The sequence below is a fragment of the Staurois parvus genome, unplaced genomic scaffold, assembly GCF_062004578.1.
Source record: "Staurois parvus isolate SC_StPar_1 unplaced genomic scaffold, SC_StPar_1.0 ptg000011l, whole genome shotgun sequence".
NCBI lineage: Eukaryota > Metazoa > Chordata > Amphibia > Anura > Ranidae > Staurois > Staurois parvus.
In genome coordinates this window covers 8,467,187-8,477,490 of record NW_028317807.1, presented here as the reverse complement: position 1 = coordinate 8,477,490, position 10,304 = coordinate 8,467,187, and positions in this window count along the sequence as shown.

Genomic DNA, 10,304 nt, shown 5'->3' with positions numbered 1-10,304 from the left:
GCCTTTTCACACTTTGCTATTTTATGTGCCACCCATTTCTAGAAGATTTATCATTTAGGAATTTGGTTTTCAGTGTCTACATAATCTGTAGGGTAGATTCACATTATAATAAAAATTGTATGACTACTGAATTTTTCACATAATCACATGTCTGTCTGTATCATCTTTTCTCAGGCTTTTTCCTCCACAGGACACCCTAAAAACTTTTATTCAGGTCTCAAGGAACCTTTAGTAAGACCAAATCATTGGGGGATGATGGCAGACATGCCCTTTACAGAGATAGTCAAAATGCCAACCTTACAGATAGCTAAAAAAAATAAATGGTACCATGCTGCTGGCTCTACCATGTGGCATTGGTCCTGCATCTATGTAGGCACCGTCAAATAGAAGGTCAATCAGTCACATCCCAGGGAACCCATAGCAACCTTTGAAGGAACCCTAGGATTCCAAAGAAACCTGGCTGAGAATGGCGGGCCTATATAATGAGTTCCTGCTGTAGTGCAGTTCTTTTACAGTATATTTTATCACTTACAGCAATGCTATAATAGACTTAGATTCTTATGAGGCTTGCTCCAACATTAGTTTTATTAAAGTTTATATACATCTGACCTAATGTTGAAACAATTTTGATTTTGAATACTTTTAACTTACCATATTTGCCGGCGTATAAGACGACTTTTTGACCCTTGAAAATCTTCTCAAAAGTCGGGGGTCGTCTTATACGCCGGTACACATGTTAGGGGGGCTGCGGCATTAAGTACAGGGGTTTGCAGGGGCTGATGTCTCTTACCTGGATCCAGTCCCACGACGATCCGGTCCAGGAAGCGCGGCGTCTCCTTCAGTTCGGCCACTGGATGTTCGTGCGGCTGCTCGGCTCCGCCTCCTCACCGGTGATTGGCCGCCAGAACTGTAGCTCAGGAAAGGCACACAGGCGGCCAATCACCGGCGAGGGGGCGGAGCCGAGCGGCCCCGCGAAAATTGAGTGCCGGAGCAGCAGGTAAGTGTGCTGTGTAGAGGTGCTGCTGCAACCACATATGCTGGCTGCAGCAGCACCATACGAGAACAGGGTCAGCAAGTCTCAGTGGGAGGAATAGTGCCCCATCATTGGTGTCACTGATACCAATGATGGGGCACTATTCCTCCCACTGATACCAACGATGGGGCACTATTCCTCCCACTGACACCAACGATGGGGCACTATTCCTCCCCCCCACTGACACCAACGATGGGGCACTATTCCCCCCCCCACTGACACCAATGATGGGGCACTATTCCACCCCTCACTGACACCAATGATGGGACACCATTCCTCCCACTGACATCAATGATGGGGCACTATTCCTCCCACTGACACCAATGATGGGGCACCATTCCTGCCACTGATACCAATGATGGGGCACCTATTCCCCCCACTGATACCAATGATGGGGCACTATTCCTCCCACTGATACCAATGATGGGGCACTATTCCTGCCACTGATACCAATGATGGGGCACTATTCCTCCCACTGACACCAATGATGGAGCACTATTCCTCCACTGATACCAATGATGGGGCACTATTCCTGCCACTAATGCCAATGATGGGGCACTATTCCTGCCACTAATACCAATGATGGGGCACTATTCCTCCCACTGACATCAATGATGGGGCACTATTCCTCCCACTGGTGTGCATTGGAAGAGGGGTAGTCTTATACGGCGAGTATAGCCCAAACACTACATTTTAGCAGGAAAAGTAGGGGGGTCGTCTTATACGCCCAGTCGTCTTATACGCCGGCAAATACGGTATTTTAAAAGATAAAAAAAAGTTCTTTTAAAAGTAAACGTTCTTCTTTTAAAGAGTCTAACTTTTGTTCCACAATGTGATAAAATTTGGTATAATTTATTACTACATTTTTATTAGTATACCAATGTGCTTTGTGCTTATTGCTGACCAATACTGTGAAGGTTTGGAGTTCTTGCCTAGCCTAATATTGAGCACTTGAATATCTTGGTTTAGTTAGCACAGCCCATTATTTGCGATGGACTGCCAGTTTCTATTTTTTAATTGCTTCGAGCATTCATTTGCTTAAGACGTATTAATTCAAAATGCTGGAAAACACAGGATCAGAGAATAAAAAACCACTTAGGATTTGGGTGAGCACTATTTACAGTACTGCATTTTTTCTATCCACAGTCCCCTGGTGATATGTGGTTTGCATATGTTTGTTAGAGTCAATGCAGCTTGGTGGATAAAACTCATTAGAATAGAATGGTTGTGCTGCATTACAATGCATGTTTTAAGGTTTACAGAGAAGGGCAGAAGGCTGCCTAGCACACACCAGGATCCATAGAGAGCTGTTTGTCCACTGGGGGAAGGTCTCCCTACTGAGAATGGCCTTGGGGCCTGACTTCCCTGGGAAATCTCCTCCAGTGTGAAATAAGAGCCAGTCAACTGATCACAGGGTGCCAGATAACCTTGCATAACCCCATCCTAAATTCCCTGCCAGAGCAAATCAGTCAATCTGCTCATTCATTTGCTAAATACCACTCAAAAACTCTTCAACATTTTTCTACCCTTTCTACAAATTCCTCATTCTCTTCCCTGTGGGGTGCTATTTTTCAAATCACATGAACTTATTATATATAATTAGGAGCCATAAAGAAGGTGCAAAATGACACTAATTTGAACATATGTACATTATCTGTAGTTTGATCCCATAGTTATGAAATTGCAGAGAATTCCATTATATCCTGCTACTGCTTGTGTTTCTATGTAGGCATGCTGGTCTGGGCTCCTGCACTAGGCATTTATGGGGGTTGACAGTTTGTGCACAATGCAAAAGAAAAAACAATACTTTACTTAGAGCTCATGTTTATGTATTTATTAGTGGTACTTATATAGCGCCGTCAATTTACGCAGTGCTTTACATACATTGTACATTCACATTAGTCTCTAACCCTCAATGGGCATACAATCTATGGCCCCTAACTCACATTCATACATATATATATACTAGGGCCAATTTAGACAGGAGCCAATTAACCTACCAGCATGTCTGTGGCAAGAAACCGCAGTACCCAGAGGAAACCCATGCCGGCACAGTAAGAAAATACAAACACCATTCAGGTAGTGTCACGGTTGGGATTCAAACCAACGAATCTAGTACTGCCAGGCAGAAGTCCTACCACTTAACCACTGTACTGCCCATACACTGTTTTTCATGTGTCACCGCACAAACTGCACTACCAACCAGATGCTTATAGTAGGAGCCAACATCAATATCTCTTGTGCAAAGAAATTCTCTTCAGCACTGGCCATCCCTGCACTGTAGAGGGGATTTCTACAGGGAAACTGGATATCCATGTTAATACAAAGGGCAGATGGGGAATTAAAAGAACTCTTAAGGACAATAGCAATTATTGGTTGGATATACATTTTCTAAGCTCAGCATATATCAGGACAGTCATCCAATCAAGTCAAAAACGGTCAGTTAAAATGATTAAGGCAGCCCATACATGAGTCAGTATTTTTCATTCAACCAGCGGTTTAAACTAAATTAAAATGAACTTGATTCCTCCATCAGCACGTTCTAGGTGGATAGGGAATTCTCTTCACTGAACTACTGTATTCTGACAGCAGGGAGACTACCCTCCCATCAGAATACACTGATCAGCACTTCCAGCTATAGCTGGCAACACTGATCAAGCAGCAAAAATCCGGCAGGGCAGTTGTACAGAAGTCAATCAGTAGACTTCTGTACAATCTCCCTGCCCATATATGGATCGAAATTTGGCTGGTCCCTGCTAAACTATGTATATGTATAACCAGTTTAGGTGTTATCTATGGGTACCTGCCATGGGGCCACTATTAGGGGGGAACTAGTCAATGGACAGGTTAGAAAATCTAGTTAAGGAAAGTGGAAAAATAGTGTTGGATCCATAGGGTTATCTTATTGGTATTGCTATCTTAAAGTGGTAGTAAACTCTTTTCTTTAATTTACCTACAGGTAAGCTTACAATAAAGCTTACCAGTAGCATCACTAGGAGGTGCGGGAGGTGAGGGCTGCACCGGGTGACACCAAAATGAAAAGAAGAGCTGTCAGTGGCTGTCATCCATCCTAGCAGAGTGTCCCCCGTTATCTCCCCGGGTACCTGGGCTGCTTATCCCTCCTGCAGCCTCAGGAACAGCCGAGCCATGCGGGGGATGAGATGGCGCGCAGGGGGGGTTCCAATCCCCGAGATCACAGCGGCTGCTGCAGGCAAATTCACACCCAGCCTGTCCCCCCGTACACAGAAGCCCGCCCCCACCCTCTAATTGGACAACTCCTAAATGTCAGTCCATGAATGGTAATTACCCCGCCCAGAGCCCACTCCTCTGCATCATACATCACTGGCTGGTCCCTGCACAGGACATCCTTCTGTCTCCCAACACAGAGCCCAGGACCAGGGTGACACCACGTGTTACCGCACCGGGTGACACCAACCCTAGTGACGCCTCTGAAGTTTACCTATAGGTAAAATTAATATCTCCTAAACGTGTACAAGAGATATTCTCTTTTTTTAAGTCGCTGCATGTGCTCTGACGAAACAGCATATTTGTGCTGTTCCTTCAGAGCTATGTGCCATGGCCCAGGACTCCCGCCACATGAGCGGGAGTGACATTATCATGGTCTGGCCTGTCAGACGGCCAGAGCTCGCAAACCCAGGAGGAAGATGTAAGCCTCATTCTAAGGTAAGTTTTACATAATGTGCTAGTATGCGGTCCATACTAGTACATTATGACATTAGCTTGCAGGGGGCTTTTTTTTCCCCCTTCCTGCGGTTTACTACCACTTTAACCTAAGGTATTGATGTCAATGTAGATGATCTGGTTCCTGGGCAGGTGGTCTCTAGACCCTGGATAATCTGCAGGGTCTCCTTGGTGTGTAGTATGAACACAAATTAACAAAAATTTAAGTGAAGCACGACACTGAAAGGTCCAGATAAGACTTTTATTCTAGTAAAGGACAGGAGGCAATTGAAAGAATGCCTATTTGACTAAAATTATATCTAAAGGTCAGGGGGAAAATTGAAAGTATATCTGTTGGACTAAAGTCATATTTAGACCCTTTTGTACTTTATTTATGCACAGTTTCCTGCTTGGCATTGTTGTCCTACTGATGCAAATGTACAAAACAGGGTCAGTCTGACCGAAAAATACAGATTCTCTACTGTTTCTGAAGACATGAAAAAGAAAAGTGGGACAAAAGAGTTGTTACCTGCAGTGGCCAGTTTAAATTATTATTTCCCTAGAAAACAAAAGAAAAAAAGAGACCTGATTGTTTTTTGTAGATAAGACTTTTGCACCAGTTGCTTTTCTCCATGTTTTAGAAATGGGCCCCTAGGCTGCCTAGGCTTTAGGTCACATTAGGGGGTTTGGGAGCAGCAGCTTTTTAATCATGGCAAGAAAGGTATTTTTTAAATTTCAAAATACACCTTTCTTTTATGAACCAGATGTGACATCAGAGGAGAGGGTTTCAAGTTCTAGTCCACCAAACTCCTCATAAAGCCTACATACTCTGGAGAACTACATTTCTAGAACAACTGTACATGCAAACATGAAACGCAGAAATGACATGAACACTGTACGTGCAATAACAATAATCAATGAAAACAATCATGATGTGTTTTGCCCATACTGTGCACACATACCTAGGAACCCTTTCCTCTTGTACCCTTGTACTGCTATTTTATTGAATTTCTTTGTGAATATGACACAATTCATTTACATTTTATATTCTCTCCCTCCATAAATATACATTTTAGGCTATGCAAATAAATGTATATTGTGACACCCAGTGCTCATGATAGGAATTGAATTGCATAACTGTTACACGGAAAAATCAAGAATGTCCCCAACTGTTGCTTGCTATGCAATTTTTTGGTTTCCTTTTTACCTCTTCTTAAGCTGGTATGCTTTTTTATTCTGGCAACTAACAGTTAAAATGAAAACCTAAAAGTCTGCTTAGTGGAGTAATCTGAGAATTGCTGTTTGCAGAAAGTCTAGAGCTTTACATAGCTCGAGCTCAGTGGGTTGGAAAAACTCTAAAGAACAGACTCATCATATCTACATTGCTGAAATTTATGTTCCATATCAATGGCTCCCAAGGACATAAAATTGGTTAATCCTTTAATCACAAGGAGGTTTACTTGCTCTAGCTCTCAGTCTATTTCATGATGATGATCCAGTTGGCAACTGCAAGGTTAATGTACAAAGAAAAATAACTTTAAAAAGTCTGAAAACAGGCTGTGGAAAGAGAATGTTGGCATTGATACACGTCTGTTCTCTTGATTATAAAAGGAAAACAGTGTTTTATGGGAGTTTCAAAATCTTTTATAATCCCCAGTACTAATATAACCACAGGATCTTTAAATTATATGGAGAGTTCATTGTACTGCATATAGTACAGTAAGCTGTTTACTGGTTTATGGACTTTGTGTCCAGTAAACTGTTCACAGGACCTACAGTGCCTTGAAAACATTTTCATACCCCTTGAAATTTTCCACATTTTGTCACGTTACAACCAAAAACATAAATGTATTTTATTGGGATTTTATGTGATTGACCAACACAAAGTGGCACATAATTGTGAAGTGGAAGGAAAATGATAAATGGTTTTCAAAACTTTTTACAAATAAATATCTGAAAAGTGTGGCGTGCATTTGTAATAGGTCCCCCTGAGTTAATACTTTGTAGAACCATCTTTCAATGCAATTACAGCTGCAAGTTTTTTGGGGATGTCTCTATCAGCTTTGCACATCTAGAGAGTGAAATTTTTGCCCATCCTTCTTTGCAAAATAGCTCAAGTTCTGTCAGATTGGATGGAGAGCGTCTGTGAACAGCAATTTTCAAGTCTTGCCACAGATTCTCAATTGGATTTAGGTCTGGACTTTGACTGGGCCATTCTAACACATTAATATGCTTTGATCTAAACTATTCCATTGTAGCTCTAGCTGTATGTTTAGGGTCGTTGTCCTGCTGGAAGGTGAACTTCCGCACCATTCTCAAGTCTTTTGTGAACTTCATCTGTCACAGTACCTGTGATCCACATCTGTCACCGTACCCGTGATCCACATCTGTCACAGTACCCATGATCCACATCTGTCATAGTACCCGTGATCCACATCTGTGATCCACATCTGTTACAGTGCCAGTGATCCACATCTGTCACAGTACCTGTGAGCCAAATCTGTCACAGTGCCAGTCGTCTACATCTGTCACAGTACCCATGATCCACATCTGTCACCGTACCAGTGATCCACATCTGTCACAGTACCCGTTATCCACATCTGTCACAGTGCCCATTATCCACATCTGTGATCCACATCTGTCACAGTGCCAGTGATCCACATCTGTCACCGTACCCGTGATCCACATCTGTCACAGTACCCGTTATCCACATCTGTCACAGTGCCCATTATCCACATCTGTGATCCACATTTGTCACAGTGCCAGTGATCCACATCTGTCACCGTACCCGTGAACCACATCTGTGATCCACACCTGTCACAGTGCCGGTGATCCACATCTGTCACAGTACCCGTGATCCACATCTGTGACTGTACCCGTTATCCACATTTGTCACCATACCCGTGATCCACTTCTGTGATCCACATCTATCACAGTGACCGTGATCCACATCTGTGATCCACATCTGTCACAGTGCCAGTGATCCACATCTGTCACAGTACCCCTGATCCACATCTCTCACAGTACCAGTGATCAACATCTGTCACACAGTATCAGTGATCCACATCCGTCACGGTGTACCAGAGGTGATCTACATCTGTACCAGTGAACCACATCTGTACCAGTGTACCAGTGCTCATCCACAAATCCACATCTGTCACAGTTTACCAGTGCTCAATATCTATCACAGTGTACCAGTGTCAAATCAAAATCTGTACCAGTGATAAACATCTGTACCAGTGAACATCAAAATGTCTAAAAAATTATACACCAGCGAGGAGGCTTTCCAGATACTAAATATGACGGACGAGAGTAGCGGGGAACCCTCTTTGTCAGACTCAGATGTTGAGTATGAGCCAATTGAAAGCAGTGGGTCAGCAACAGATTCTGAGGAGGAGAGAGTCCAAACAAAGAGGTTCAGGAGATCTGAGAAGCAGGCATCCACCAGTAGTGCATTGGCGAGTACAAGCAGCGCAGCACTCCCAGAAGATAGGCAGACATCCAAGGGTAATTCCATTGTGCTGGTGCTCCAGGGCCTTCAAAATTGTAATAGGTAGTCAGGAAATGAGATGTGTAATTTATGCCTCTAGAACGCCTGTAGGTAGGCCTGTGGGCCTCTGTATGTGACCAGGCTGTGGAAAAGTCTTACACATGTGGTATTCCCATACTCAGGAGGAGCAGCAGAATGTGTTTTGGGGTGAAGGTGCTGTGTGAGAGGAATAACCTGTTAATATAACAGTTGTGTGAAAAAAACAAATTTTATTTACTTTCTTCAATTTCCAAAGAATTGTGGGAAAAAAATTAAAGGTTCAAAAACTCACCATGCATCTTACTAAATACCTTGGAATGTCTACTTTCCAAAAAAAGGGGTAATTTGGGGGGTATTTGTACTGTTCTGGCTTGTTAGTGTCTCAAGAAATGAGGCCGGCAGCACATCAGGTTTGATCAGGTGTGTTCAATTTTCAATGACTGGTACCATAGCTTGTAGACTACAAAGAAATGTAGCAGTATACATTTTGGTCCACATTTATGAAGAAAAATTACTTATTTGCAAAATTTTATAACAGAAACGAATAAAAATGCTTTTTTTCAAATTTTTCGGTCTTTTTTAATTTACAGCACAAAAAATAAAAAAAACAGTGTTAATTAAATACCACGAAAAGAAAGCTCTATTTGTGTGAAAAAAAGGACAAAAATTTCATTTGGGTACAGTGTTGCATGACAGAGTAATTATCATTCAAAGTGTGAGAGCCTTGAAAGCTGAAAATTGGTCTGGGCAGGAAGGGGGTAAAGTCCCAGTACTGAGGTGGTTAAGTGACTTCTGAATGCAATTGGTTCCACTAGATTTTAGTTAGGGGTATCAGAGAAAAGATTGAATGAATACAAATGCATACCACAATTTTCAGATATTTATTTGTAAAAAATTTTGAAAACCATTTATCATTTTCCTTCCACTTCAAAATTTTGTGCCACTTTGTGTTGGTCTATCTCATAAAATCCCAATAAAATACATTTACGTCTTTGGTTGTAACATGACAAAATGTGGAACATTTCTAGGGGTATGAATACTTTTTCAAAGCACTGTATGTTGGATTTCAGATAACAGGCGTGACCTCTTTTGCATCCTGTTTAACGCTAGGGTGATTATAAACAAACAAAAGAGGGTTCTGCAGTACAAATAGTTTAAATTAATAAAAAACCTCCATATATAGAATCCCATACCCACCATTGATCCAGAGGTAGGCATAAAACATAAGTTTGTCCAGTTTTTTCCAGCAGTGAAAAATAAATTAATTCCCAGAAGGCAATTGGATATTCTCTGGATCAACAATAACTGGTGGTATTACCTTTTTTTAAAGCAATCTACTGAGATAGCCAGAACTGGTTCATAAGGGAGTCTATTCCACAGTTTCACAGCTCTTACTGTGAAGAACTCCTTCCAGATGTGGAAGTTAAATCTCTTTTTCTCCAGACATAAAGTGTCCTTGACCTTTGTCATGACCTTTATGTAGGCCGTACCTCACGGTGTCTTAGGACACGCATCAGCGAGCACAAAAGTAATATAAAATTGGCAAAAGATAAATATTCAGTCCCCCGTCATTTCAAAGAAATACATCAGAGTAATTACGATGGACTGAAAGTCTTTGGAATAGAAGCAATCACAAAGGACTTAGATAGTGGGAGGAGATACCAAGAACTTTGCAGAAGAGAAAGTTTTTGGATCTTCACATTGGGTACTCTGTCTCCTAGAGGCTTAAATGATGACCTGGAGATCCATACTCTCATTTAGTCACCAGGAAGTACTAACACAATTAGGTGTTCTCTACTGTTCCACCCCTATTTCAGTTTGCGATTTAATATATCTAATATATGTACTGTTTCTAGTAATACATATTCTGTTACCAACAGGAATGTTCTGAGTATAAGGAATGTGGTTACCTAATACTAGCCCTGACAAGAATAATTTTTCATCTCACTGCCCACACTACAAGGACATTTATGGTCTCTTTAGTTTTTATTAGTTTTTTTATATATATGTTTTCTAGCAGTCTGGTGCAAACTAACAAGTCCCTAAGACTTCTAAGGCATT